Source organism: Anopheles aquasalis, chromosome 2 (assembly GCF_943734665.1).
Source record: "Anopheles aquasalis chromosome 2, idAnoAquaMG_Q_19, whole genome shotgun sequence".
NCBI classification, from domain to species: Eukaryota; Metazoa; Arthropoda; class Insecta; order Diptera; family Culicidae; genus Anopheles; species Anopheles aquasalis.
The window spans coordinates 67,405,647-67,433,146 of NC_064877.1; the positions used below are offsets into that span (position 1 = coordinate 67,405,647).

The following is a 27,500-nucleotide window of genomic DNA, read 5'->3' on the forward strand; positions in this document are numbered from 1 at the left end:
AATTGGTTGGCTTTCAGGAGATGGTGAAGGGGAACTGCAGCAGCAGTTCGATGGCAGCAGTTTGCCATTTCAAATTTACATTCAAAATGGATCACTTGGACCAGTGACTTATTTGGCTCTGCTAAAGACTAACCATCTAGTTTGATTAGAAAGTTCTTGCTGCATTGTTTAGAGGTTTTATTATCATTATCATTATAATACGAATTATTATAACGTTTGTAGTATTTCTGATGGTTTAGCCTTTGAAAGAAAATGTTCATAGCGTTGCAGTGAATGTCTCGGAGCATTTGATGGCAACCTCGCATGCTCCGATTGTGACTCGATTTGAAAGCAATTTAATTTTGAGGTTAGGAATCATGCAGCTTTTGTGCAGGAGAAATGTAATTTGATCCAAAATGATTTGGTATAGTTTGATTTATAATACAAACAATTTCAAGCTCATATTCAGATGTAGATCGATCTAAATCATTCTCTTCGACCGGGAAAACACTTTTCTTCTTGCTCTCGATATTTTCCATAATTCTCGGTCATGTGCAACTAACTGGCCGTTGATTATGACTTTTAACTATAGTTGCCACATGCAAAGTAAAACAAAGTGTTCGTGTATTATTGCAATATTGATACACAATCTACGTCTCAATCTACGGGTCAATTAATAATAAAAAAGGGGTTACGGTTAAGTATGTATTTTATCGCATTTTCTGCAGAGACCTCCTATGAAAAGTCTTTTAAAGAGCATTTAGAGTTGAATTTTGAATCCATTTAAACAATATAAAAGTGAGAATGTTATCAAAAGTAACAATGTTACTGATAGCAGCAACTTTATAAACCAAATTAACACCAATCGTACCCATCCTTCGAACCTTCTCCCACCTAAACGCGCTACACGATGAAAGTGGCAAAATATTTTGTTATCTGAAGCCCACATCCCTACCACCACCACCAAAACTAAAACCTAAAAACTCTGCCAATGCCAGATGTTGCCTTGCCTTGACCAAAAACTTTTATGACAACACAAGGGACACTCTTCTTCTTCTGGACCACTGGACCTTTGGTGCTTAGGGTCTTTCGGGAAGTTTTCGGCCGTTGCTGTAAATAAGGATTTTTCTCCCGAGAAAACTCCCCGAGTCGAGGGACAAGGGACCACCGGCCCGCCGGTAACATGTTGCTTCGGTTGTTTTCTTTTCTTTTTGACTTTACCCCAACTCCCGACCAACCGGAGTGGAATCCCAAAAGTGTCACTCGAATGAGCAAGCAGTGGACAGGGGCCCAGGAGTTATCGCCATCTCATCTCGCCTGTCATCCTTTTTCACACATCGACGACAACGCCGAAGGGGTTGATGGTCACACTCCGAAAAATGCAATTATTCATATCTAGCTTCATCAGTAAGGGAACGGATGGCCTTATGTGGACTGTGTCGCCGCCGGCATCTCCGCCATGGTGGCGGTGGTTGTCGTCAATCAGTCAAGTCGCACCGGACGGGATCCCGAATTAGGTCGCTTCAAGGGAGGGTGGGCAGAGGAATGAACAAATCAACGATTATGAATCGCAGTCACGTTCCGGGGCGCGTGAAGTTCGTGATTCTATTCCTGGCAGCAGAACAAACGGCCAGCGCTCCGGAAGCGCCCCAGGGTACACAGGAAGTGGTTTTCGGGTAAAGTTCGGGACCAGCATGCCACAACGAACGCATGCTGGTTGCCTGATTTTGCGGCAGAAGCCCCCCGGTGGATGTCCCCCGAGGACAGTATTTCGTGTTTGCTTTTCACGCTTGCATAGAGTCACACTAGCAAATGGGGGGGACTACTACTGTCACTACTATTTCTACTGCTGCTGATAATGATGATAAAGATGAAGAAGATGATGGTGGTGGTTTTCGTCCGGGGCTGATGATGTCTTCTTGTGGAAAGTTGCCGAAGGTGTTAAACTTTGTGATGACTTAACACTTTACCACGTCTCTCGAGCGCGTTGACAAGAAGCTGTCGACAGATCGTCGTCTTCGTCTTCGTCCTCGTCATTGTTGAGGGTGGTGAGGCCGAGAAGAGTTCATCCTGAGGTGGGGGGAAAGTTGGGTTGAGGAATTTTCACCTTCCCTCCCTTCGCACAATGAACCAAGGATACTGAAGGGACCGACCTGAGGACCCTCGTCAAGTAAGGAGACAGCCTGTTGTGCGTGTCCGATCTGGTCTGGTCCCAGCGTCCTTTTTCAGAGCCCACGGTGCACCCTTCGTGTACGTTGAACTATTGTAATTAAATGAACAAACTTGTCAAACTGGTTACTGGCAAATTTCAGCATCTTATTTTTTTTTTGGCCGCAACGGAACACTCGAGGATCTCGAGTGGCTCTAGAAGGAGTGCTTTAACCTCGACCAGTGCCTTAGTATTTTAGAAGCACTTCTCGAGGGTTTCGACTTTGGTTGAAGGCGCTTCAGGGTAGCTCAATGAGGAGTGCATTAAATTTCTTGTCAAAACCACGGACTTCAGAGAGTCTTCTCAGCGGTTGCGGGCCCTTTCCTAAATGCTACACGAAGCACTAGCGTGTTATGCGATGTTTAACGCTTGATTTGCTGCCCTATAATAGGTTTCATTCATTGAAGAAAAGTGTTCCTTCGATAGCGAATCCCACCTGAAAGGGGCCTGTGGTGCCTCGAATCCCAATTTCTACGAATTACCAATCTAGTGCTCTCTCTTTCTCTTCATTCCAACACTCGACTCCACCATTCCTAATCTAACGTTTCGCTTTTCTGTGGTTTACTTCCAGTGAAACCGTGGCCCTATGATGTTACGCTAATTAAGGTAATTTTGGAAATGTTTGATTAAATGTCGAACCAGCGGAAGGCTGGACGGTGAGCGCTCCATCCCTCCATCCATCCAGCTTCCTTTCAATCCAGCTAAGTGCCATACAAAGCCATACAGACATACTGTACCGTGGGCCGTGCCTTGATATTGACTTTGGCTACTGAAGGCATGAAAGTCGTTCGAAGAATTTACCTCCCTCCGAGATCCAAGGTACCAACCAATTAAATTTAGGGCACCTCTCAACCGTTTCGTGTGGCTTTCCGAGATCAATCTCCGATCGGGGCCGGGCGAGGCGAGGTGCCCTGGAGCAAGGTGGTATGTGTTCCGCTCGAGCGAATCGAACCGTGGTTGACTAAAGATCAAAGGGATCCGGCGGCACTTGGCCTGGTAAAGCTCAGGAATCAAGCTCCTCGAATTCGAATGTCGAATAAAAGTCCGAGTTTCCGGTTAGTGGCGACGATTCTCTTTGCTCGTAGGGGAAAAACAGGGTACAGCAGCTTAAAGGGAAAATTGTGACTAATTTGTGCTTCTGCTTCGTGGCTGGCTTGGCCAGAGCTGATGGCCATTCGGTTTGGTGATTTGATTCCTTTCTTTTCCTTCGTTCCCTTTCCGAGGAATGGTACGTTGAGGAGCGAGGCGATATCCTTCGTCACAGATCGCCGAAAGCAAGAGGTTAAAGTTCCATTTCGATCCATCCGGTTCGTCGCTGTCACGGTCTGTCATGCGTCGGACCGGGGGAGCGCCGTTTCGCTTCGCTTTGGAGATTGGAAACGGACCTTTATTGTATCGTTTTTTGATAAATTATACTCTGCATAATTAATGACCGTAAATTTCCGCCCCAAAAACCGGGCGTACCTGGGGCGGCAACGGGGGGTTGAGCATATACCACATCCCTGCTCCCTTTCGGAGTAGAATACGCTGGCTGGTTGGTTGGTTGGTTGGATGGCGGACGATAAATTAGTCGCGAGACCATAAACCTCGGCTGCCTCGGTCTGCCTCCGGTGCCGCGGAGCAGCCGTTAATGGCTTCACCCGAAATGGCCTAGCCTGTGTGATGATGTGTTGGGTTCGGTTGGGTTTTCCGGGGGGAGGGAATGGACGGGCGTAGATGTGTTAGAAAAGGTGAACTGTTTTATGTTTGACGCGACCGGCGTGGCTGCACAGTCGGCGCGAAGTGGAGATGATTATTTGCTCACGGCGAACGGGACGGGGATACGAACCAAATGGAATCCATTTCCAATGCAGAAGCACTTTGCAGTGGCCTCCAGCACCAGCATGTACCAGTATCCCCTGTCTATTGGTTTAGTGCCCTGAAATGTGTTTCTTTCACTTCGCCACAATAAGGGACAGTCGTTAAAACCTGGCTCGCGCGGGCGCGCGATGTTGCTCCGGCGGGCTGCAGAGGTTTTAGAGCCATTAGCCGTTCGGTGACCAGAAAGAGGGTGGCATGGAGGAGCCACGGGCTCTCGGTGGAAACGCGGAAAGGCAATAAAAATCATTGGTACCATCAGCAGCAGCGGCAGCAATGGTTTTACTTTCACTGCAATTTGCCTGCCTGTCGCTGTCACTGTGCCGCTCCTCTCGAGCCCATGGTTTGATGGTTCTCGATTAATGGCCGACGCGGGTTTTGCGCCTTTTAGCGCTGCTGTACGATAAGATTCCAAGGAACCAGATTAATCAGACCAATAGAGAGAAAGAGCTAGAGAGGTGGAGCGAGAGAGAGTGCGTAATGGTTTCGCGTTTGTTTTGTTTTTTTGCCTTTTTGCTCGTGAACAGATTGCTTAACCTTCAGCACAACCGATTGGTGCCCCGCTTTCAGAACCAATCACCGTGGCCCTAGTTACGTTGCCGTTTGATGCGTGCAATCATTCTTAAAGCTTTCCATGGAATTGTTTTTACTCTTTTTCGAGTGGGTCTGTAGAGTTTCGCTAGCTGGCAACGATTTCCAGTTGGTCGATGTCCGCCGGAGCACTCAACCGGAAGGAAGTACAGCTTCAATTCGCTTTTGATTGCAACCGCACAACCGGGCTCTCACCATCATGTTCGTCGCTAGTATGTTGGAGAAAAGATACAGTGTCGGACAAATTTGACGGACATTTCAATTGTGATCACATTTTGGTGTGGCATCAATTTTTCGAACGACATCAACACATAGTAGTATTTTTCTTGGGTTATTTTGATGATTAATTTTTGATTACAAACCCCTGAAAGTATGCAATTTTATCGATTACCTGGCGCCTCCATCATCGGGTTTCGGCAACGGAGCTACATCATTTCGTTTTCGCGGCTCAACGACCAGTTTTGGAATTGCCTTTACCTCTCTGGCCACGAACATTGGCACCTGGTAGGTTTTGGAGGGAGAAAAGCAAATTTAATAAAGCCATACACCTCCAAGTTATGTGGTGAAATGACCCGTGGACTGGTTGATGCTTTAAATTACGGCCCGCTGATTAGCTGTTGCTTTTTTTCTGCGGTCCGCATGCTAATATGATTTTAAGACTCCAAATTTAGAGGCTGGTTGTGTACCGATGAGTGTACCCTTAAATAAAGCTCAATTTATTAAACTAAAGAAAACGCTAAACTTATCAATTGATGGTAGCAATATTTTTTTAAATGCATATTTTGTGTTCATTTTATGAATCATGCACATCAAGGATCATTGAATCACAAATAAAAAACATACTGCTTAGCTGTTTATAATTGTTAATGAAATTTTCTGTGGCCACAAACTTCAATTAAAGTTGCTTTTGATGCAGAAAATTTCACAATAAATTAATAAAAAAAGCTGCTTTCAATTAACAAAAGAAGGTAAACCCTATTCGGAATCTCTTGTTCCATTTCCAAACGCCAAAACTCGTTTTGTCGCAATCACGCACAGCACTGTCGAGCCAGGTTTTAGCCTCAGCTTCCCAGCCAACGGCACTGGACGTGATTTGCGAAACATGGCCTCGCGTTTTCAGTTTTGTTTCTTTCCTCGGAAGCCACAGGGACCAGTCGAACGTCGAACGTAGCGCTCATGGTGCCCGGACATTCCGTCGCTCTAGCTGCCCCGCAAGGCAGCCACAGGATAGGGTGTATGTATGTGTGTATGTTCGAGTGCCACCCCGTGGGGAGGGAAAAGCGCCAGGGAAAAATCCCAAAGCAATTAAACGGGGACCGAAATCCGTTGATGCGTGTGAGTAAACATCGTTGGAGTCGAGAACGGGAGCCGATTCCTCGTCGTCGTCGTCGTCATTGGCAGGCCATGCGGTTTGTTTCTGGAATCCCCCTCCCCATCCTCTACATGCCACCACCCCCCTCCGAGGGGTTAGGTCGTTCGTGGCATATTGTCCTTCTTCAAACCGGACGGACGGTCGGTCGGTCGGTCGGTCAATTGCGATCACTCGTGACGCTCGATGTTGCGCAAAACGTTGCGCCAGCAACGAGATCCAGGGCGACAGCTTCCCGTTCCGAGCGGGGGTTCTATTAGTGGCTTTCGATTGTGTTTTTGTCCGACTTTTGTGTGCCATCCGGGCACATTCGGGTGGAGGACGGCTAGCATGCGACAATAATAATAAAGATTTCAATTCAAAGTACAGATTGTTTCCCGGTTTCATGCGCCAGAGAGAGGGAGCTCTTTGGGTCTCGGCTGCGGTTTTTCCCGAATATCCCGGACGTTTCTTCATTCCCCTTTTTCACCACCGGAGCTACCGATGTGGTCGCTTCGCCTACGGTTAGCTTCTAGCGGTTCAACGAAAAGCCGTGGCGAGGGTAAAGTGTGCGAAACGATTCCATAAAGTTGCCAGAACAACAAACAATTCGCCGGAACTATTCCGGCTCTCTCTCTCTCTGGGATCTCGGTTTTGGTCGTGGCGCTGGAAGGCAAAGAAGTCACTCCTTCTCGCACGGTGACCCCTTTTTGCCGTACGGGCTACGGGTAACCCATACCCGGTTGGTGGCGGTTCCACCCAAGGGATTAATTCAACAAAAGACGCCCTAGTTCTAGCCGTGGCCATGCGTGGGTCACGCGGAAGTTTACTTTTGCTCCTGCGGCGTCCAGTGGCTCTCCGAACCGCTGCGTCCACCCTGGGGCTTCGGTCCATCAATTTCGGATCTTCATTTTAATGGCTCCGCAATGGCCACACCAACTATCCGACAACCTAACCCCGTTCCGACCGATCCGGGACCCGGAGCACCCGACGAGTCTCTTCATTCGAGTCGTTAAAATTTGTCTTAACTTCCTTCGACTTTGGCCACTGCCACTGGTCAGCTCCAGGGGGGAACGAGGATAGACGCGTTCGGGGCTTATTTACGCGTGGCACGAGCCATCGCATGGCATCAAGGGGCGATGCTTATCGGTTGCCCCGGGGTTTTGTGCCACGGAGCGTGTTGGCGAAAGGGCAAAGTTTTTGGGTCCGGCCTATCGTGTACACACGTCGGGTTGGGAGCCCCTAAAATCCTATCAAAACTTTTCGGACGAAGGTTTTATTGACAGATTAGGGCATCGCCATAACATCTTGCGAGGCAGCACCAGTCAGCGTGAAAGGGGATGTTTGGCGAGGACCGTTTTGCCACGGTTCCTTCCTCGGGCACGGTTTTATGTTTATGGCGCGCATCTCGGCCCCCGAGACGATGGTGGGAGTCGATGCGATCAATTCACCGTCGTGATTGTCAGACAGATTGACGTCTCAGTTAAAGGCTCAGTTGCGTTCTGATAGAGCTGTCTCGGCTCGGCTGAAGTGCTAATTAGAAGTGTTTCTGAGGAGTTCCACCCAATTCCGGCCATTCCATAGCTCGAGAGCATAGTTTTGGGATGAAGCAGGCGCTAGGATTTGATCCTCGGACAGTTCCTGGTTGAGTTCTACATTCCATTCGCACGCTATGGATCCGATTTCCAGTTGAGCTGAGCTTCCTCTACGATCTGAAGTTCCGATTCAGAAGTTCATAACACTGAAAACAATTATATTCATCTAATTAAATCCAGTCACCGGAATGGGAATACTCTGCCATCTTCACCGACATTCGCTCGCATTTATCAGCACGCCGCGTTACGCCGGCTTCCTCATCCATCAACCAGCAAATCAACCAGAAATAACCTATGCTAGCGCACGTAGTGCCTATTCCCATTTCCCACCGCATCTTTACGTCAATCAATCGATGCCGGGATTCCGACGAAGCGACGAAACATAGGACACCGCCGAAGGGATCGAGCGAAAAAAGGGGTTGCGTGCGTGCGTGCGTGCGTGTGTACGTGCCCTGTCCTGCCCTGGGACGTCTTCTGGTGGGCAGACAAATCTGGTTAACGTTATCACCTACCGAAACGGAGCAAAAGATGGAACAAGACGAGCTCGACTCCTCGGTTACCTTGTGTCGTTTTCGGGAGAAACGATTTCTGTCTTAGGTATCGGTTTGGTTTGCTGCCCCGTCTTCTTCTTGTCGGATTTGCCGGCCATTAGCTACACGTTCGCGTCACCAACATGAACATCGAACCGGTTCTGTTGGTGGCACATTCCACCTTGTTCTGCTACTGGTACATCTTCCGACCACAGCCCTCGGTTGTGGTGGTCGCTCCGATTCGCTTGATTTATTTCACCAACGGATGCAACATATCCTTGCGGGCTTTTCGTGTTCATTTGCTGTGTTTTCTTGGCCCTTTTTATTCTCGTTTGCTTGCTTCGCTTTCCTTCCTTCGCTGTGTCGTCATGCTGCGAAACATTCTGGTATTGCTGGAGGATTTCGCAACACACGGAAACAGTTCTGCAGTGAATTGCGGCGCAAACTTTCCTCCTCCCCAGTGAGGCGAGCCACAGCAACCGTCCCAAACCGACGTCACATTATTGGTTAGGTCGGTGGCTTAGACATTGCGCCGGAATGGTGCAGAATGTCCGAGGAGCCCAGGGAAAGAGGTTGTGAAAGCAAAAACCAAATCCTTCCAAACAGCAAACACAGATACACAGAGAGAACACAACAACCACAAGGGAGTGGCCATAATAGGGTAACGAGGGGAAGACGGAGCGCGATCGAGGATGGACTGCGGAGTCCCCGGATGGCCAAGCTACACTTGCCGTATGCTGTTCTGCCGTAGGTTCCGATTATGTCGGCTCGGCTGCTTTTTGCCTCTTTTCTTGCTCTTCTTTAAGGATCTTCGCATTCACTTTGCGTTCTCTGTTACCGATTGTTTGTTGGCAAGATAATTTTTCTCCCTTTCTCATGCGGCTCCGATGGTCTTGTGGTCTTTTCATTTGTATTTGTCGATATTATAGCTCTAGCCGGACGTCGGACTTGGCAGTATTGTGTGTTTGGGAGTGCTTTCCGATCGTCATCGTGTGTGTTTTTTTTTTTGCTGAGGCCTTTAACGTGATTATTTGCAATCGCTCCCAACCATGACGTTTGCGGCAGAATGGATTGTCGGTTGGTACCGATACCGATGGCCACGATGTCAAGCGACGGAGTGGCAACAAAAAACAATCCGTTATAAAAATGGATTATCGTTCGGAACAAGGTCGGTTTTCGGATCGCTCCGGAAACGCCAAAAGATTTATGCTGGTTTGGTCCGACGACGATGACGACGACGACGACGACGACGACGCTTCTTTCTTGCGTCTGCTCCCACATGTGCCCCGGTTAGTTCACCGATTCCGGGTTGTATGCCTGTCACACATGCCCCTTAGAAGCCATTCTCAGAAGTCAACTTACGTCTAACGTCCTCGGACCTAGTACCTTCCGCATCACGGCGCATGAAAGAAGCAAAGGAAAAGGACACCAGTGGCCCCTTCTGGAGGGAGGACAGGGAATCATCATCTGCCACATCCGCCACCATTTAGCGGACGGGGGTTTGGGGTTTAACTTTCTGCGTCATATTTTTCCCCGTGGCTTGCTGCGATCTTTCTGCAGCGCCCTCTGGTGGCGTCCTCCTCTTGTCCACCGTCCTTTTTGGCGTGGCGCGTCATGATTTATGACGCTGGTTTGGTGGTGCACCATATTCGAAGAGGCGAGTAATAAGCGCGAGATGCTGGAAGAAATTGTTTCCTCCTTCCCGTCCTCCTCCTCCGTGTTTCGTGCTTCCGTGCACAGATTTGCCTGACAAAGTGTGGTTTGTGGGTGTCAGGGCTGCGTCCTGTCCTCCTTCAATAGACAGCCCTGGACACGGTCGTTGGACACGCAAAACGTAACCGGCAGACTGGAGTCCAAAGAACAGACGAACGGACGGACGGGTGAAAGCGTTTTATCAGAACCCCACACAGAACACCGACTTGTTGGTAAGTTATAGTCCTCACTCCGCGAGACAAAGAATTGTCAAACGGAAACCGACGACGGGAACGGACGACGGGAGTCCATTTTTCAAACGAAAACATGGCGCTCCTAGATCCCAGCAGTCTGCACTAGTTTTGCGAGCAAGATAAGTCGTTCCACGGCGGGAACCATTGAGAAATGTTCTTTAAAATGAAAGGTTATAAGGCGTCTCTCTCTCGGTATGAGCTGCACTAGTTGGATCGCCGTCGCGCAGTGCTTCCGCTTGGACAAATATGAAATCTCACTGTCGTGTTCGTGCCAAAGGGAATGGTCCTCTTTTCTTTTGACAAACCCTTCCTTCTCCATCAAAACATACCTTGGCAGGGTCGTAATGAGTTCCATTTCTCTTTTTTAATGTCGAAACCCGAGCGCCCCATCGTGACACTAGCTGCTGAGGTTCCGATTTCCCATGAATCTTCCACATACGTGCGTGCGTGCGTATCTGTGTGTCCACGCGTACGTCACATCCTAATCCCGTGGGATTAAACTGTCAAGTGATGAATGGTGAGCAATATATTAGGGACTTTGGGGCTCCTTTTGCGGGCGTGTCCCACGAGTGTGGTGGTCCCCAGGGGAGGGTGCGCCGGTCGGAATGTATGATGTAATCACGTCGAGACGGAGTCCATGTGATGAAAGTCATCAAACTCCCAAACCTTTTGGAGCGTGTACGTTTGGGGATGAGGAAAAATCATGAGCTGGTGTGATTCTTGATCTCTCTGTGAACCACCAGCTTCAGATACCAGTATCTCTTTATCACTGGCGATGGCTTTCCCGCTTTTCCGAAACCCTAAACATTGGCCAGTGATGGTATTTCGATTCGACATTTTCCAATGATGTTTCTAGTATTCGTTACCGAACGATTTGCTGGATGTGACACGCCCGTAACATGGTCCTGTAACGAGCGATCGAAGTCGTGTTTTGGTTCGTTCGAAAGTGGAAAGAATTCCCATTCCCTAACAAACGAACACGTACTATAGAATGGCATGTCTTGTGTCGATTCGAGAGAGGGCATTCTATTGACTGGTAACTCAACACTACACTCTGGTGTGTGGACTCGTTTACACAAGCACGCGTCACTGACAGGTGTACTCCGGCCGGGAAATGTACCGTATAAGATCTCGAACACAACCTGGGTTGTGCTCTAACATCTTGTAACAATGTATTTTGCAGGGAAGACAGCTCCACACACCTTCCTCTCGCTTCATCCGTTCGTTGGAGTGCTCCAAAGGCTGTCTGTCAGTTGCAGCATGGCTGTGTATGCTCGTCTAACCTTTCAGACCAGGATCGTAGTCCCAACCCAACATTTCCGAAAAAAGAAACCTATTACGAAGGTTTTGTGGCTCTCCCTCCTGGTGCGACTGGAACGTTTGCCTTCAGGACGCCAGGATTTAGCAAGATTGTGCGTCCCGGTAACATCCGGTGTACAGCTCGAAATGGCATGCAATTATCCAGCATGTTAGCATTCGGGTGAGGGATCGATCAAGGTGCAAAGAGGGGGTAGCTGGCTCAACACACATACATATACAACTTCTTAACAACTTCCTGCTCTTTGTGCCAGTCATCGACACGCACGTAACACACACCAACACAGACACACGTGCCAGTGTGTTACGAACCGGAAGTCAGAAGGCTTCCGAGGGAAAGGAGGAGAACCAAGCAAGGGAGCAAGGAGCAAGGATCGAGTGTGTTGTGCCGTGGATTTGTTGTGGGTGTCATGTCGTGCACACTCGCTCTCTCCCCAACACACATACACATTTTCGGGCCCAGCAGTCCCAAAGTGACAGTGGCAGTGGTAATCCCACCCACAAGGATAACAGCGCGGCGTATACGGCGCGTGTAGGCGTTTGACTAAATCCTGCCAGGAAATTGATAAGGGATAAACGTTCGAGTGATCGAAATTGAGATGAGACACAGCAGCGCGTGTAGCGTGTAAGCGCCCGAGTACATGCCCTACGCCGAGGGCACCAAAAGCGGCTTAAGAAAGCGGTGGTTGGCTGGTGTTTATCGAGTCCGCCGAGTCGCTGAAGTGTGGCCGCTGGGAGCTGGCTGCATGAATGTCACATTATTCTTTATTTTCATTTAGGCTTAATCCGCTCCATGCTTCGTGCGAGTGGAAAGAAAGTGGAAAGAAAAAGGACGTGAACACAGGACGTGAGAGTGTTCGAGATGCGAGAGGTAGAACACTGTGGCTTGGCGTTGGTTACGTGATTGCGCTCCAGGAACACACCCGGCGAGGACCTTCCCGGCAGCAACGGCGCACGTGACGTGACACGTTGCCACGGTTCAATTGTTGTCCCATTGAGCGGTGACACCCCGTAGCGTTGCTCACTTGTCTGCTCTCTCTCTCTCTCTCTACAGGGTACCAACCAACAGTTATCCACACACAGCTCCGCAACCAGCAATCAGTAACCAGTAATGGGGAAGGCGTAGTGCCTTGGCCACACTACGCCGTGTTGTGTGGCCTGAAGCTGGAGCGTAAATAAAATGTGTAAATAAGATTTGTACGTTTTCGGAGTAAATCGGAAGCGCTCTTGGGCTCCTGGACGGGGAACGGGAGCAATACGTGCCACACTCGGGCCACCACGGCACTAAAGCCGCTTAACGTCGAAAAGCCTCCCTGTTTCGGTGGAGAAATACCCCCCAAGGAGCCTGCTCGGTGCTGGTAAGCAGCTAAAAAGAGAGCATGTTAGAGAAACGGTGTGTAAAAAAAAGGATAAAAACTTCTTGTGAACGCACCTGAGCACCCTTGGTCTGCTGCAGACAATAGTGGCTCCGAATGTGAATGGAAGAGATGGTTTCGGTCTGGAGCTGAAACCAAGAAGCTCGATGGCTCTGGCTCGACGGGACCATTTGTTTCTAACCCCTTTTTGGCTTACCTTAATAATCGTTAAGCCCTTACCGTGCAGATCGCTTCCAATCAGTAGAATCCGGATCAACGGTGTGTGGCAGGATGCACAGGATTGGAACGGGTGTGAATGGAGTGCAGCTGTGCGACAGGGTCGGGAGCCACCCTGTCAGCCGATATAAGACGGAAGCTGGATGACGTTGAGCTGAAAGATGTAATGTGGAGTTTTTGGGGATTTCTTTAGAGTAGCAGCAGCAGCATCGGGAGCTGCAGTAGAATAGGGAATTGTTTTTTAGTCCGGGGGAAACTTCTTGAATCAAGTCAACTGTAGATTCCGGTGATCTCTAGCATCACTGTTAATAATATGGTTGGAAATCCTTTGTCATCTTTGTCATGTGGTTTATTTGAGTGATAAGAGCTTCCTTTGATGCTCCACTAATCACACTCGTTTTCGCAAAAAACAAAACATTCCGTGCCAAGGCCGTGTTGTCGGTTGATAAGCTGTCCCCAATACAATGCATGCATTTGCGAAGGTCTGACGGACTTATGCTGGATGCTGGATTTGTTACGTAACTCCCGGTTATCAACGCCAAGCTTGTGATCGTTGCCTGTGATTTGACCAAGGACATATTATGGAGAAATAAAAATCGAACCGTGTTCTGAAAAAATATACTCATTTCGAGTAAAGTAAAGTAAGAATAAGAGAGTAAAAGTAATAAAATATTACCTACAATCGAATCTGAGCGAAAAAATCCAAAAATAGCAGTGGAAGCAAGTAGGTCCATAAATCCAATAGCGGCTTCATTGCCGAAGCAGCTTCCAGTAATCCAACTTTACGAACAGATTTTGTTTGGTTTTGCTACGATTTATCTAAAACTTTTACGGTATATTCCTGAGAAGTGAACATTTTGTTAGAAAAGTGGTTCAAATATTTTAAAATTAAAATTTATAGAAAATCGTTCGTTTTTACTAAGCTCACACAACAAAACCGAACCACTTGGTGCAATGCTTTCCTCCAGTTTCATACATTCATCAAACGGCATCAATGCGTCACTCGAACTCCCGCGAGGTTCATATCTCCCCCGAGCTTATGTTGGGGGGAATCTCTTTAGAAATGGGCTTCCCTGCATCTGACTTCATCTTCCATCGGAAATCTCACCAACCGGCGCCCCCTCCCTCTCACCCTATCTCTCTCTCTGATAAACCCAAAACCCATTAGAAGTCCCGGCAAATTGTGTAAGATTATGGAGATTATGATAATTTTCATATTTTTATTCACCTCGCGCAAGGATGAACCCTCCGGTCCATTCCTTCCATTCGGTTTCGGGGCTTTTTTCCTCCTCGTTTTCCGTTCCGATGGTTGATTTTTTTGCCCATCCCTCGGGCTCCAAAAGACCCTTCGAACCCCAAAAAAAAAAACCTTCAACCACACGCACGTCGAGGACGAAGGTTTGCTTCACGGGTTGGGTGGGAGGGGGGCCTTCGTGTTGCTTCGTACATCCTAAAACAACATCTGACGGAGGCCCATTCACGTCGGACAATGGGTACAAATTCGCTGCCCCCCACCTGTTCTCCTCCTGTCACGCACCGTGGACGGGGGTTTCCAAACTTTGTCCGCGACCCGAACTCGTGATTACCGTCAGGGGAACGAACCAGAAACCGGAGTTGCCGGAACCATCGCCGGAGTCGAATGAGGGCCGTTATTGGTGGTAAAATTAGATTTGTTTGGGATTTATCCGTGCTCTCACGCCGTCACCGCGCCGTTTCACACATGCATGCCACTGACATGCGGCCGGCACGATCGGTTCGTGTCCGGACACGTGATGTTCGCGAAAACCCAACATTACCATTTCGGTTTTTTTTTTCGATTTGTTTCCTTTTTTCGCTCGGATGCTGGGCATCCGATTTCCAGCCTACTATTTGGTCCTCGCCTGCCTCGACCAACAACTCCCCCCAAGAGGGGAATGGAGCTTCGGAGATGCTTTGAGCGGCTTAGGAAACTTCTGCTCGGCCCAAACGTGGACCCAACGGCAACGGGCTGGTGGCAAAATTGCGGACCGAAAATTTTCCGTAACATGTTTTCACATCGTTCGCATCGAGGCTCGACGGTTTTTGGGTATTGGGTTTTCGTTTGGTGCTTTTCTTATTCAGCCCCAAAAAAAGAGGAAAGGTGAGGGAGAAAAAGAGGTGTCGCACATCCGTGGCGCAACCTGAGCTGGATGAGGGAACTTCGTAAATTTAAATTTTGTGCATCATGGCGAAGAGTTAGAAGGAGAAAGGGAAGGAGTAGCAGCCTACACACAAGGCGAGCGTCAGATGGAAGCGGTGGACAATCTAAAGGACGTTAGGAAGGACAGTACGATGGTGCGACGGTACGGGCTTTCTCGTTTGGTTATATTTGCGGTTATGCTGGAGACCCTGTGTCTCGCAGACACGGCAGCAGCATATGTCGCCACTGGAAGTGATCTTCATTGGGAGTGAAGCTTTATCAAAGGCTTACGGCATACAGCTGGGTAACAGTTGGTACAAAATGCACAATGGGCTTCTCCGGAAACTAAGCCAATCAATGGAACGTGCATTCGGCCAGCGCCGACCTTATGGAGGCTGAAAATGCAAAATGAAAAGTCTCAAAATTAATAAGAAAGGCCCCGGAAGTCTTTTAGATAACGATATTGATATGCAATAGATACCAGCTGGTTGGAGCTTGTTTTAATATGCAAACTATGCTGCTCAAGAAAGGTTCATATTGACGACGAAAACTAACAAAACGGTTTGAGACCGTCGAGCGGTCGAGATCGAGCTGCCAACACTTCTTATTGGATTACATCATTTAAGCAGCCGAACAAAAAGAGAGAGACTGCATCGACCCTAAGAACAAAGTACAGTTTAAAATATTCGATTACAGTTTTTCGACAACTTTTGCCTCCTGGAAAAAAAAAACTGGAACTGAAAGAAACTTGAACAATGTGTGGCAATCGACGAGCTGCATGCTTTGAGTAACTTTCGACAAAGGGAACACGAGAAAAACTGAACCCAAAAACAGCGGAATGTGAAACCCACTTCACCGTTGTGACACCTTGTCACACCGGTGCACCATCGGGAATGTAACCCGATTTTACCGTTTGTTTTTTGCCGTCTCAAAATCGCGAACAAAAAAGCAACTGGCAACCGTCGAGCGTTAAGAAGTTACATTCCAAACTCTCCTTCACGTTCTTCTACGGTGTGCACACACCAAGCCGTGTGCCCATTTGCAACATTTTGGATTAAATTGCATCGACCACGGGTACATGTAACGGGGGTAGCATGTGCTCCAGCTCCAGCGCATGCAGTGTTGGCACATTGGAATGGAAGGGGAAGAGGGGTTTTCGTTCAAGTGGCTTCCACTGCACCCCGCGGGTCACCGCCATCATGCTCGTTGCTCGAGTGAAGTTGGTCTAGCAAGCTGGAAACTTCCTCCGAGATCCGAGCAAAGTGCAAATCATGTATGAAAACGTGCACCTTGGTAACCGTAGCATGGTGGTCTCAGTAAACAGTGGCAACGCGGGGAGAAATTCAATGCACACATACACGCGCGCGCACACAGAGGGTGGCACAGAGTATTCATTAAATTGCATCATTATAACTTTTGCCACTAAACATACACACTTATACGCGGGTTCGCTCGCACACATTCCTTTGGTTCGATGCACCGACGGAGAAGGATTAAAACAACGCAACCACAACGCCCAACCCATCGAAAGTTGCACCGGAAATGACTCGACAGCCGCAGCAGCAGCAGCAGCACCCTTGATGGAGCTAGTGTTGGTGAGCGTGAAGTTGTTTCTTTGCTAATTCCGTCCAACCGTTTTTTTTTATCCTTTTTTTTCGTTCCGTACTGCACCATTTTTCTTTCACATTTGACACCCGCTCAAGTCAAAGGGAAGGTCTCCAAGAGGGGTCTTAAAAGGGAGAAGGAGAGAGGGAGAGCGGGGCGAACAGAATTGCCACTTATGTTGCTCAATATCTTTCATGTCACTGCCGCTGCCAGCTTACAGCAGCCATTCAGTGGACTGAGGATGGAAGGAAGAAGTGGAGGGTCTTACGCTCTTTGGTTTACCCTTATCCTCAGCAAAAAGCCCCAGCTGAAGCAGCACCAACTCCTCTCTTCAATATGGATGCGTGCCCAAGATTAGCATAAGGATGAAACGTGAAAAGAACAACACTTGAGTTAGTTTCGCAAACAAGTGTGGCATGGAATGAAGGGGAAGGGGAAGGGGAAGGGACAAAGTATGCTGTGCTGCGGCTACCGTGTTGCTAGGTACCGCTGGCTGTGGTGTGGCCCAGTTTCCTGCTAACGGCAATGTTACTTCTAGCATGATTGTTGAAAGTTATACTGCTTTTGTTAACATCGTGAGCTATGTTTCTAACAATTTGTATCTCTTCCTCTCTCTCTCTCTCTGTCTCTCTCTTTTGATTATAGAGTCGATTGCTAAGCTGCTAATGGAATAGATCGCTTGGGGGCTCGATGAGGTAAGTTGTTGTCCTCGAAAGAACTTTTGTTGTTGGAACTAAATGAAACCTGACTCGGTACTTACGATCACTGGAACCCAACCGTAGGCCATTGAGATCAAACACTGGATGTTAAATGTGATTGCAGAATGGAAATATCAACTTTGAGCTTTGGTGGTTATTCGTCCATTAGTAAATTGAAGTCTGTGTCCAATATACCAGCTAGTGCCACGACTTTCTGCTAATCCAATGTGGAAACAGTGGTATCACGTTAAACTGATTGCATTGCTAAGGTCGAAGTGACTAACCTGTTCCCGAACAAGTTTCCCCAAAGGAGCACCTCGCTCCTACTCGAACATAAAATTAAGCAAATCTGTGCCTCGACTTCTACTGCCATTTTGCTAACGGGCAAACTTTTTCGAGTCACTTTGAATATCTAAGCACCTTAAAGCTGCCGCACTAACCGCACACCAGCAGCCCTGAATATCTTGATCAGAAGGGGCTCCGTGGTGCAGGTGCCTTCTGTAGAAGGTGGCTCATGGAATTTATGGATGTGATTTATTTCACCTAGTTTTCATAGCTCATTTCCGCTGCCGTGTCACCAAGGGTGGAACTCGAGTCACAGGGACAACGAGACGAACGGAACACTTTGGCCACCTCACAGCTTCCGCAACAATGGTTGCTGGCAGCGCAGTCTATCACTGTCGCCTGCTCCCTGGCTTCCCTGGCCAAGCCTGCCAGCCAGTGAGGTGCGCATATTTACACTTCAGCTTGCCGGCAGTCGCGTCTTGATTATTCATTTCTCACCCGGGACTTGGCGCGCTGTCGTGTTGCGCGGTGTGAGGATGTTTGCCACAAAAAAAAGGTGCTGCGACACCGGGCTGTCAGGCCAAATACTCCCGGACCCAAAGTTGACAGGCCATGGGCCAGGGTGCGGATGCGAGGGAGCATAAAAAGTTTAGTCTCCCCCCCCCCCCCCTTGGGTGGGTCGCAGCACCTACACCTAGTGTCGTTTGGTTTCGGGTTCGGGCTCAGGCCGTTTGTTGAAACTTTTCTCAATTTCCTGCCTGCCAATAGTGGCCCTGCAGCGGGAGTGCTTCCGGGCGGTGCGGAGTCTTGGCGTGTGTCTCCCGGTACGATAATCGTTTGTCTTGCGCCCGGAGGGAGGGGCTTCGTTTTTTGGGCGCAAGGTGGCAAGGTGTCTGGATCATCCATTGCGGATGCCGTTGCCACATGGCTACTGGGTTGGGTGGGAGGGTGGAAGAGCGAGACCGAACCGAGAGAATGAAATAAAACTAATAAATATGCATGTCTTCTTTGGGAATATCCGGTTCTCGTGGGTTGCAGAGGCACCGGAGTTGCTGAAAAATGAGCTACAGGCCTCGATGGTGGTGCTGCTGGTGCTGGAACCTGGCACCGACAGTGGACGTACGAGACCTTTCCTCGAGAGGATTGATGTCGTTCTGTTCTGAGGCCAACGAGTGAACGCTGAACCTGCTGCCAAACCCCCGGCTGGTCCTGCAGTAAATCTCTCACTCTCTCTCTCTCTCTCTGGTGTCGAGTCTTGCCGAACTGCCACAATCGGATTTGCGACGCTAGCTTAAACGAAAAATGCCTCCAGCAACTCGTTCCTGGTGTGCTGGTGTTCTTTTCATACTTTTTTGGGTGGGAGGAAGGATGCAGGGTGCTCCTTGATGTTGTGCTTGTTGTGAAGAGAAGGACCTGCAAGGTTTGCTGAAGAGTTTAGAACCATAAAGCTCGAATAACAGCAACAGCAGCAGTTCCACACTACAGACCATGTTCTACAAGCTGACTTTGGTCGCGCTGTTGTGAAAGATAAACATACACAGGAACCCACGTTCACGACGCCTCAGAACCAGAACCGCCTCCCTCCTCCTAAAAGGACTCCAGTGTAGAGCACAATGCGGCCACCTACAAAGTGCCGTCGTACTATCGTCGAGCAGCCCCAAATGCTGCCCCGCGGGGAGGCGAAAAGGAAAAATGTTATTCAAATTTTAAGACAAATGGCTTATATCCATAACAAGCGAGAGGGAGAGAGAGAGAGAGAGAGAAAGTGAGAGTGACGGAGTGATGGGTGGGACCGCTTCCGACCGGCCGGATGGCCTCGCCAACACGAACAACCACGAACCTCGACGAGCAGAGGTCTTAATCTTCCCCGAGGCATATTTGTGGCGATAGTTTTATGTACCGAATGGCTGGTAGCCCCATCCCCCCCGAGGAGGGACCCAACATCTCGGTGTCGGTTTCGTCGTTGTTTAAAGGATGCCCCAGCTCTCGAGCCTCGAAGGCGTTGGACGGTGATGGCGCTCTTGCTGTTCGTCGTCAGTCGTTTCTCCCCGCAGTACCTAAGCAAGCGGTGGTGCCTAGGGGGGCTTGTGCTTTGTGAAGCGCCGTATGTTTTGTTTCGTTAATTCAATTGTTTTATTATGAAATTCAATTGCGTCGCAGTGAGCGTTGCTGGCTGGCTGGGGCTGGTTGCCGTCCCCAGAGGCATTCGCAACGATCCTTGTTGGAACGAACGAAGCAACGGTAGCAGACGCACACAAGCAGCTTTAGTGAGGACGAGGTGTATTCAATGTCGTCACCTTACAGAGACGCCCGTACCCCAACGCAAAGGGTAAGTTGTACGTCTTTTCTTCGCAACCACACCCCCGGAACCCCTCTTTTTCCCAGCATCTCAGAAGGGGAACATAATACAGTCATCGTCGTTGTTGGTTCAAGGCACATAAAGCGAACACTGACGTCACCGACTGACAGCTCGAGGCTTAACACAGAGTGGATCACTCACTTATCGGAGGGAGGGTTGCTTCCGGAACTTCAAATGGCGCTCAACTCGTCTCGTCATTATATTCCACAAATTGCCGCAGATGCTGCGTCGATGGTTGCGGTGCGGTCTGCCGGAGCTTCAATGGCTGCTTCAATGCGCCCACTTTCACAAGAATAACAAATCAAATTAAATTTCTTCTCACGACTCGTCGCACCATCCGCAGAACCACAGGGTCCTCGCCGCAGGTGCTCTCGACAGAGCGCTCCGGCACCGGTAGCACCAGCACCTGCGGCAGGAGTAGTGCTCTTACGTGTTATTTTAAACACTCACCTGGCTGACTACTCTGGCTGAATGGTTGCCAGTGAAGCGACGGTGCTGCAGCAGCTGCTGGAACAAGAAAGTGAGGAGCAAAAACGCAAATTCAATCCCTTTTAGCAGCAGGAACTGCAGCAGCAGCAGCTGTTGAAGGAGAAGCGAGATCTATTGTGTGCTTGTTCGTCTTCGTCCCCCTTCTTCTCTTTCTCTCTTTGGATCACCGATTTCCTGGTGCATTTTCTGTACCCTCCCGGTCGTCCTTTCACCGAAGGAGAACCGTCAAACAGTCGGTTCACTCTTCAAACGTGATTAGAGCAGATCTATGACACTGATTCCAATTAGCCGTTCACCGGTAGCACCATCGGAACGTTGGCTACGCTTAGCTTCCATTGTCTCATCGTCACGCTTCTTCGCGTCATGCCAGTGCATTAGTGCATGGTGGTTCTCAAGATGGAGCCCGATCGGTCGGTTGGTGAAACGCTCCAACGCGCACCGTTCTCATGCCGATGGTGTCATGCGAGTGGTTGGGGTTAATTGTTTCATGTTTAAACTAATTTCCAACACACTTCTCCGATACGGTGCACCGCTATGTGCTCGAGCTGATCGGTTAGGTGTTATGCAGGTTCAGGTCAGCATCACGTCGATATTCCCTCATCAAGCCAGAGTTTTATGGATTCAATTAATAGAAAATCAAAAGCTTAGCTCGGCACAACAACAGATTGGATGTCCGATGCGCTTAGATTGGTTTCCAGGACGTGCCATTAGCGGGATTCTGGATGAGGACGAGGAGCAGATCCTTTGCTCGATCGATGTTAAAGGTGAACAGACCCAGGAACGTTGGTTGCCCTGAAAGTATGGAATGAAAATTAAACATTCCGGTCCATTATTCTCGAGCAACAAACACACGGAAACGGAATCGTGATGATACCTGGAGCGGGGAGAAAGGGACTCCTTATCATAAATTAGCTGACCAAGCTTCCACGAGACTAATCGGCGCCAAGCGCATCATCATCCTACGGATCGTACGGGTGCGCCTGCACTGAAGGCATTAAAGGTAATTTACAACAAATTTTATTCTCTCCCGCTTCCGGGCTTCTTCCCTCCTCTTCTGTTCGCTCTCTCTTTCTCTCTCTGTCTTTCTCTTTGTTTCGTGCCAGTTCCGCCGGATGCGGGCACCCACAGCCAACCAACTGGTGACCAACTGCCGGTGGCTTCCCAAGGGCCATTACCATTTTTTTCCCCGGGGAGTGTCCCGGGAAGGTGCCCTTACAGTATTACTTCTTCTCCGTTTCCTTCGCTGCACCACAAAGGCTGTAAATAATTTATATCAACCACTTCTGGCCCAGGAGTTTTTGCACTTTTTGCCTCGATGCCCAGAGCATCAGGTTTCACCCAGGTGGCCGCTGGCCGGTGCCTGGCGGTGGCATCCACTAAAGGTGGATTTTTATCTCTGCCAGAGTGGCCCTCGGAGTGTGTCCTTGAGGCAATGGGGGATGCCGGTCGGTTTTGTGGTTTGATATGGGTCCCGCTACGTATCTGCTGGTGAGAGAGAGAGAGCATTCGTTCGTTTGGTGCAGAAGTTGGTGGTGTGCTGGAGGCACTTTGGAAAGGTAAATGGGCTTATCCTGGCCGGTGGCGATGCTTCGCTGAATTTCGCTCGTTCGTTCGCTCGCTATGTCACGAACAGTGCACCACCTTCAGGGGATCTGCGCTTGAGGTTGGTGGACATTCCGGTCTTACAGCGTTTTTGTTTCCGTTTTTTTTTTTGTCGCCCGGACAAAAAAAAACAGGAGAAAACCAGCGAGAGAAGCACCAAAGGGAGATCGAGTGTAAAGCGATAGTTTTCCCGGACTTGCCAGTGCTAATAACGTTGGTGATAATAGGGACCAAAGACTAGTCCTTTCTTTCACTAGTGGGCTGCCTCTTGGCACGCGAAAAGTACGGCGTAAAAAGCTCCCGAGGGTGCTCGAGGGTGCTACTTTGTGTATGAATTTATGATAAGACGAATGGCCCGGGCGGAGGTTTTACTGTCCACTTTGGGGCGGAGTTTTACGGGGCAGACGATGATGCAACGAGATGCCCGTTACCGTTGCCATTTTATGCTGCCTGCCGTCAGCTTTCGAGGTTGCTTTTGAACGTAAAAAGCGGTGCATTGCAATGCTTTAGTGGGCTCGCGCAAATGGCGCAAATGGAGCAAAATGGTTTCGTCCTCGGATGCAGGTTTGAAGTTCCACTTTTCACGGCACTGAATTATGTGGCTGCAGATACTGCAGGATCGTTTGGCCATCGTTGCATCGCCATGTCACGAGCAGCGGAACGAACCAGCGGAGAAGGACTCGAAAGGAGTCAGGAAATGGAATGTAATACATTTTTCATCTGCCGGCGAGATGAAGTCATTCCGCAAAACCACAATCCACACAAATAACAAGTCAAGGGAGAGACAGAGAGACAGAGAGAGATTGAGAGAAAGAGATCAAACCCATACAATTATGGCATTGAAGACACGGTCTTCACGGGATGCGTCGCCAACGTTCCGTTCCGGTTCTGTCACGCCTCGTGCTGTGTGCTTCCGCTTTCGCGCATTTGTGCTGCGTCATGTGTTGCTGTTATCATTTCCGGCCCCGCTGGCAGACAACTCAGCGGGTGACCCTAACGATCGGGGTGGGTTCGGTTTCAGTGGAAAATGAAAAATGAAAAAATCGTTTTGTCATTCATCACGATGAAAGATTGTTGGTGGTGATGGTGGGATGGGGTGACTTTTCGGTTGACTTTTGGCGCAAACTGTCTACTGCAGCCTGCCCAACCCAAAACCACCGTTCACCCGCTGACAAGGATGCTGCTTAACGCTATTAGCCGTACAGGCGGGGCCAATTCAAAGGTCGATGGCTACGAAAGCCACGATGGGATGGCACAGCACGTGCTGCTGACGTAACGGTTTGGGGTTTTCCTGGGGCCAATGATAATTTGACGATTATCTGATGCCAGATGCCATTAGATGCCGCCAGTTTCTGTCTTGTTGTTTTCTCCCTTTTTTTGGTTTCGCGGTGTGGCTTGCAGGCAACAAGGCACCATCAATCATTGGGCGGACTAAAGTAAGTCGTGAAGCCAAGCTCCTGTCCAAAGCTGTTACACGACGCATTGGGGTTCGATGTGCGACTCTGATGAATAGGAAAGATGTGAGCGCGATGCCAACGTAAACATATAAATATTTATTTGGAGAACGGCATGTGTGACGCATCATTAATTGGAATGAGATTTGTTTTCTCCCTTTTTTTCTGAACAAACTTCCACGATGGAAGCGTGAAAGTGATATCCTAGCTGATTTAAATTAGAAAACAAGATTTCGTATATCTCTTCACGATTTATGTAGGTGGCTTGTTTGACTTGCTGTGATTTTCAACCGATAATGGCAATATTAATGCTTTGTTCTCTCGGGAATACATGAGGAATCTATACGTAGAATTATAGAATTTAGATTCAGTTGCACGTATGCATGAACACTGGCTAAAAATCAGATGGAAAAGAAACTATTGCTTTAGAAGTTGACATATTCAACATATTAATCTATTCTACTGAATCAGGGAATTATAAACAATTACTTCGTCATAAACTAAACTAAACGAACGGGGAAAATCGATCTGTATAGATTTCAGCAAACGACAAACCATTGATGGCGCGAATTCAGCGAAAGCTTCTTCTCATTGCAAAAATAAATGGTGAATAAAAACATTATTGAATGCATACCATTTACATAAAATGGACGAACAACGATTACTATTATGCCATCGCGTGCCATTACCTTCAATATTTTATTGACAGAGTTGGAAGAACTCAGTAACTACTAAAATCTCGCTTCTAATGCGCACGTGTGCAAAGAGAAGAATCGAATCGAATGTAATTGTTAGGGAAACAAGGCAACAAGAATATATTCTTTTACTAACTTTTACGCAACTTGTGACACAGATTTGGGATAAATGGAGAATTTGAAATAAGCTGTGAATTTGTTTACTAAACAACTGACCAACTCATAATGAATATCTCAAAGGATATCACTTTCAAGATCCTTTTAGGATTAAAAACTGGTGCTAAAATATGCGAAAAGCCTCTTGCTGACACTCACATTTTCATGCGCAAAACATGTCCAGATCCACAAGCAAGAATAAGAACTTTAAAAATTATAGCCGAATTCAATGTAGAACTCTCATCTGCATTATTTCTATGGATCCTTTAAAATCCTTGCAGCACAACAGTTCATCTCTTTAAGCATTGCAACCGTACGGCAAGGACCGGAAGGAAAGAGAACCAATAATTGTCTGGCTCATTCCAAACCGACAACAATATTGTTCCTCCGCGTTGCCCATGAAATCCCAATTGGTTCTGGCCGGGTGGTGGCTTGGTTAATATTGCAATCTAACCATCATCCACTTTCACAATAACGTTCCCGATGTGCAGGAAGGAGCAGTAGGGAACGCTTTTGCATACGCGCCGGTCCATCATAAACCCTGGGGCCGGCGGGTGGAAGTGGTAGCGGCATTGCAAACTGCAATCTAGCATCACTCACGATGTAATCGTTCTCTTCGTTGATGATAGCCAACGGGGAGTTGCACTGACTGGTGCCGGCTGGCAGCGAAAACGAACGGTAAAAACGAGCGTCGAAGAAACTGCAGACAGACAGACGGCAGGCTACGGGGACCTAACGCTGCGTCCCGACTGGAGTGAAGAAAGTTTTCCCATTTTCCATCGCCCCGGAACGTATTGAGCGCATTCCGGCGCGTCTCCATCGCTTTTTTTCCTCCCCGGTGCAGAGCTGCAATGTTGCCAATAACTCTCTCGAACACACACATACATGCCATGGCACATACCCATGGCCACTCACTGGACCGGGAAGCCACGCTGTGTACCGATATGCATTTTTTTTGTTTTTTTCCCATCCACATCCTGTTTCATCCGCTTTCCCCCCCCCCATCATCGCCTGTAATCAGCAATGGCAGCAAAGGCCAACAACACCACTACACCCGTCGATGGTCGGTTTGGTGAGCGAAGGCTGGAACTTGGCAAATAAAAACTAATAAAAAAGTTTTTTAATTGAAAAGTGATTTTCCACTCTGTTGCCCCCTCTGCGTCTGTTTTTGCTGCCTTTTCTCGCCCTCGAACCCCTTTCGTTCCATGCAGCTTCTGGTCAATTCTTTGGAAACCCAGAACCAGAACGCAGACGATGCTCCGGAGCGAGCGAGAGGCGAAAAGAGGGGATGCAGAGATGCACCGCACCAATTGCATATGCGGCCCCAGCTGCAGCTGCTCTTTGGTTTCATGGCGACGTTTCAACAAGCGGCCAGCAACAAACGGAGGCTGCCATATTGCCACTTTTCCCCCGTTTTCCTCGTATTTTCGGTTTGCATGCCTCGGACTTCCACTTCCACCACTACCAGCGCGTTGATTGGAAGCAGCAAGTCATTTCAAACTATTACCCGAACACCCCGGCAACCCGGGGGGGGGGGGGGGGGGGGGAAGAATCCCGAGGTGGGGAAATTGTGTTTTTCACCTCCACGAACATGGCCGCTTGGTCTTCGCTTCGTTGGAGTGCCAGGAGCTCCAGTCCGGCAAGATTTATGGGTTTGAGGAAAGGGGTCCGGTTGTTGCCGGCAGCGTTGCATAAAATATAATTAAACTTTAAGCGAACAACATGGCGTAACTTGGAGAGTTGAAGGCGTTAATTTAGCACTTTTGTGTTCCCAGGTTCCCTGTTGCTACTCACTATCGAACGGTGGTGTCCCAGGTTACCAGGTGGTGGCCATGCTGGCCGCAACTAATTGCATGTAATTTCGTGCTTGTCGAGGCCTGCTGGGGTTGGAACGCGACGGTTTTCGATTTTTCACTGCATGATGATGTCACGCCAGGGAATATCGATTGGCCCAACGGGAGCTTTTACTCTAAAATGAGAGAAAAAAACATTAATTCCTTTATTCGGAGGATGTGGAAGTGAAGAAGCTACTGTTTGAGTTGAAAACATTTACAAAAAATCATTTTCACCAGCAACCTTGTCTTGCTCGGCGTTGATTTTCCACGAATCCTTGCTCCAATCCGCTCCAGACTTTTTAGCATTCAAGAGATGAAAAGAGATTCCAAAATCCCTTCCTAAAAACAGAGAAAGAAAGTTGCAAACAAGCGATTGGAAAGAATTTCAATCAAACCCGAAGCTCGCTGGGCATCTCCACGCGGGCAGCATTCAAGTAATCCATTGCGAGCAATCCATTTTGCTGCTTCTTGTGCCACACGGTCTCATTTCACATTCACGCCCCTCCGCGCCGCGATTGCCGTGGCTGAAACAACGAATAAACAATCAATTGACGAGGGCCTGGGGCCCGCACAGGGACGTGAGCAAGAATGTTTACGAATTCTAGAGCAAAAATATTAAACTCACTGCTGCTGCTGCTGCTGCTGCTGCTACTCGGAATTCCATGCCGAACATCTCACCAGATCTTAAAGCCAGAAGCGCCGTCATCGTCAGGCGACCGCATTTGTCACCGCTCTGGGTGCGAAGTGTGAAAGAAAATAAATAAATAAATGCTTTCAAGGTGGCAGTGTTATGTTTTGGAGGTTGGCCCGGCTGCTGCACAGCACAATATTTGGCACAGTTCCATCCGCACAAAGGCCTCCAAACCGGACGGAACATCCAAATGGAACCCGAATCGAGCTGCTGCTTTGGCAGAAACAGAAACAAACCGAAGAAAAACAATACGACCGACCGACAATGGCGACGGCGTCGAGGACGACCACGACGACGACGATGATGATGATGATGATGCTGGCGATGAATGGCCTGGGTGTGGCTGCGTCGACATGAAAGCATTCGGTTCCCCATTTCCAGTTCCTGTCGGCCGCAATGCTTTTATGTTCGAGGGAAAATTAAAATGGTTTTCTATTTCGTCGCTTTCCTTCCTCGCTTCGCTCTCTTTTTGTTAGCCTCCTCCTCCTTCTCTTGGGGTTTAAATGCCG

General features: G+C 48.7%; 1 long non-coding RNA gene across 1 annotated transcript in view; it reads right to left on the bottom strand.

Moving 5' to 3' along the window:
• Window positions 1-13,646: 13,646 nt before the first annotated feature.
• The window catches only part of LOC126572990 (uncharacterized), a 14,122-nt gene continuing 268 nt past the window's right edge, over window positions 13,647-27,500 (bottom strand). The window contains exons 1-4 of the long non-coding RNA XR_007607979.1: window positions 26,926-27,500; window positions 26,519-26,859; window positions 26,260-26,434; window positions 13,647-13,805 (exon numbers count right to left, since the gene is read on the bottom strand). The exon at window positions 26,926-27,500 is cut by the window's right edge and continues 268 nt beyond it. This is a non-coding gene — a long non-coding RNA (uncharacterized LOC126572990). The remainder of the gene's footprint in view (window positions 13,806-26,259; window positions 26,435-26,518; window positions 26,860-26,925) is intronic.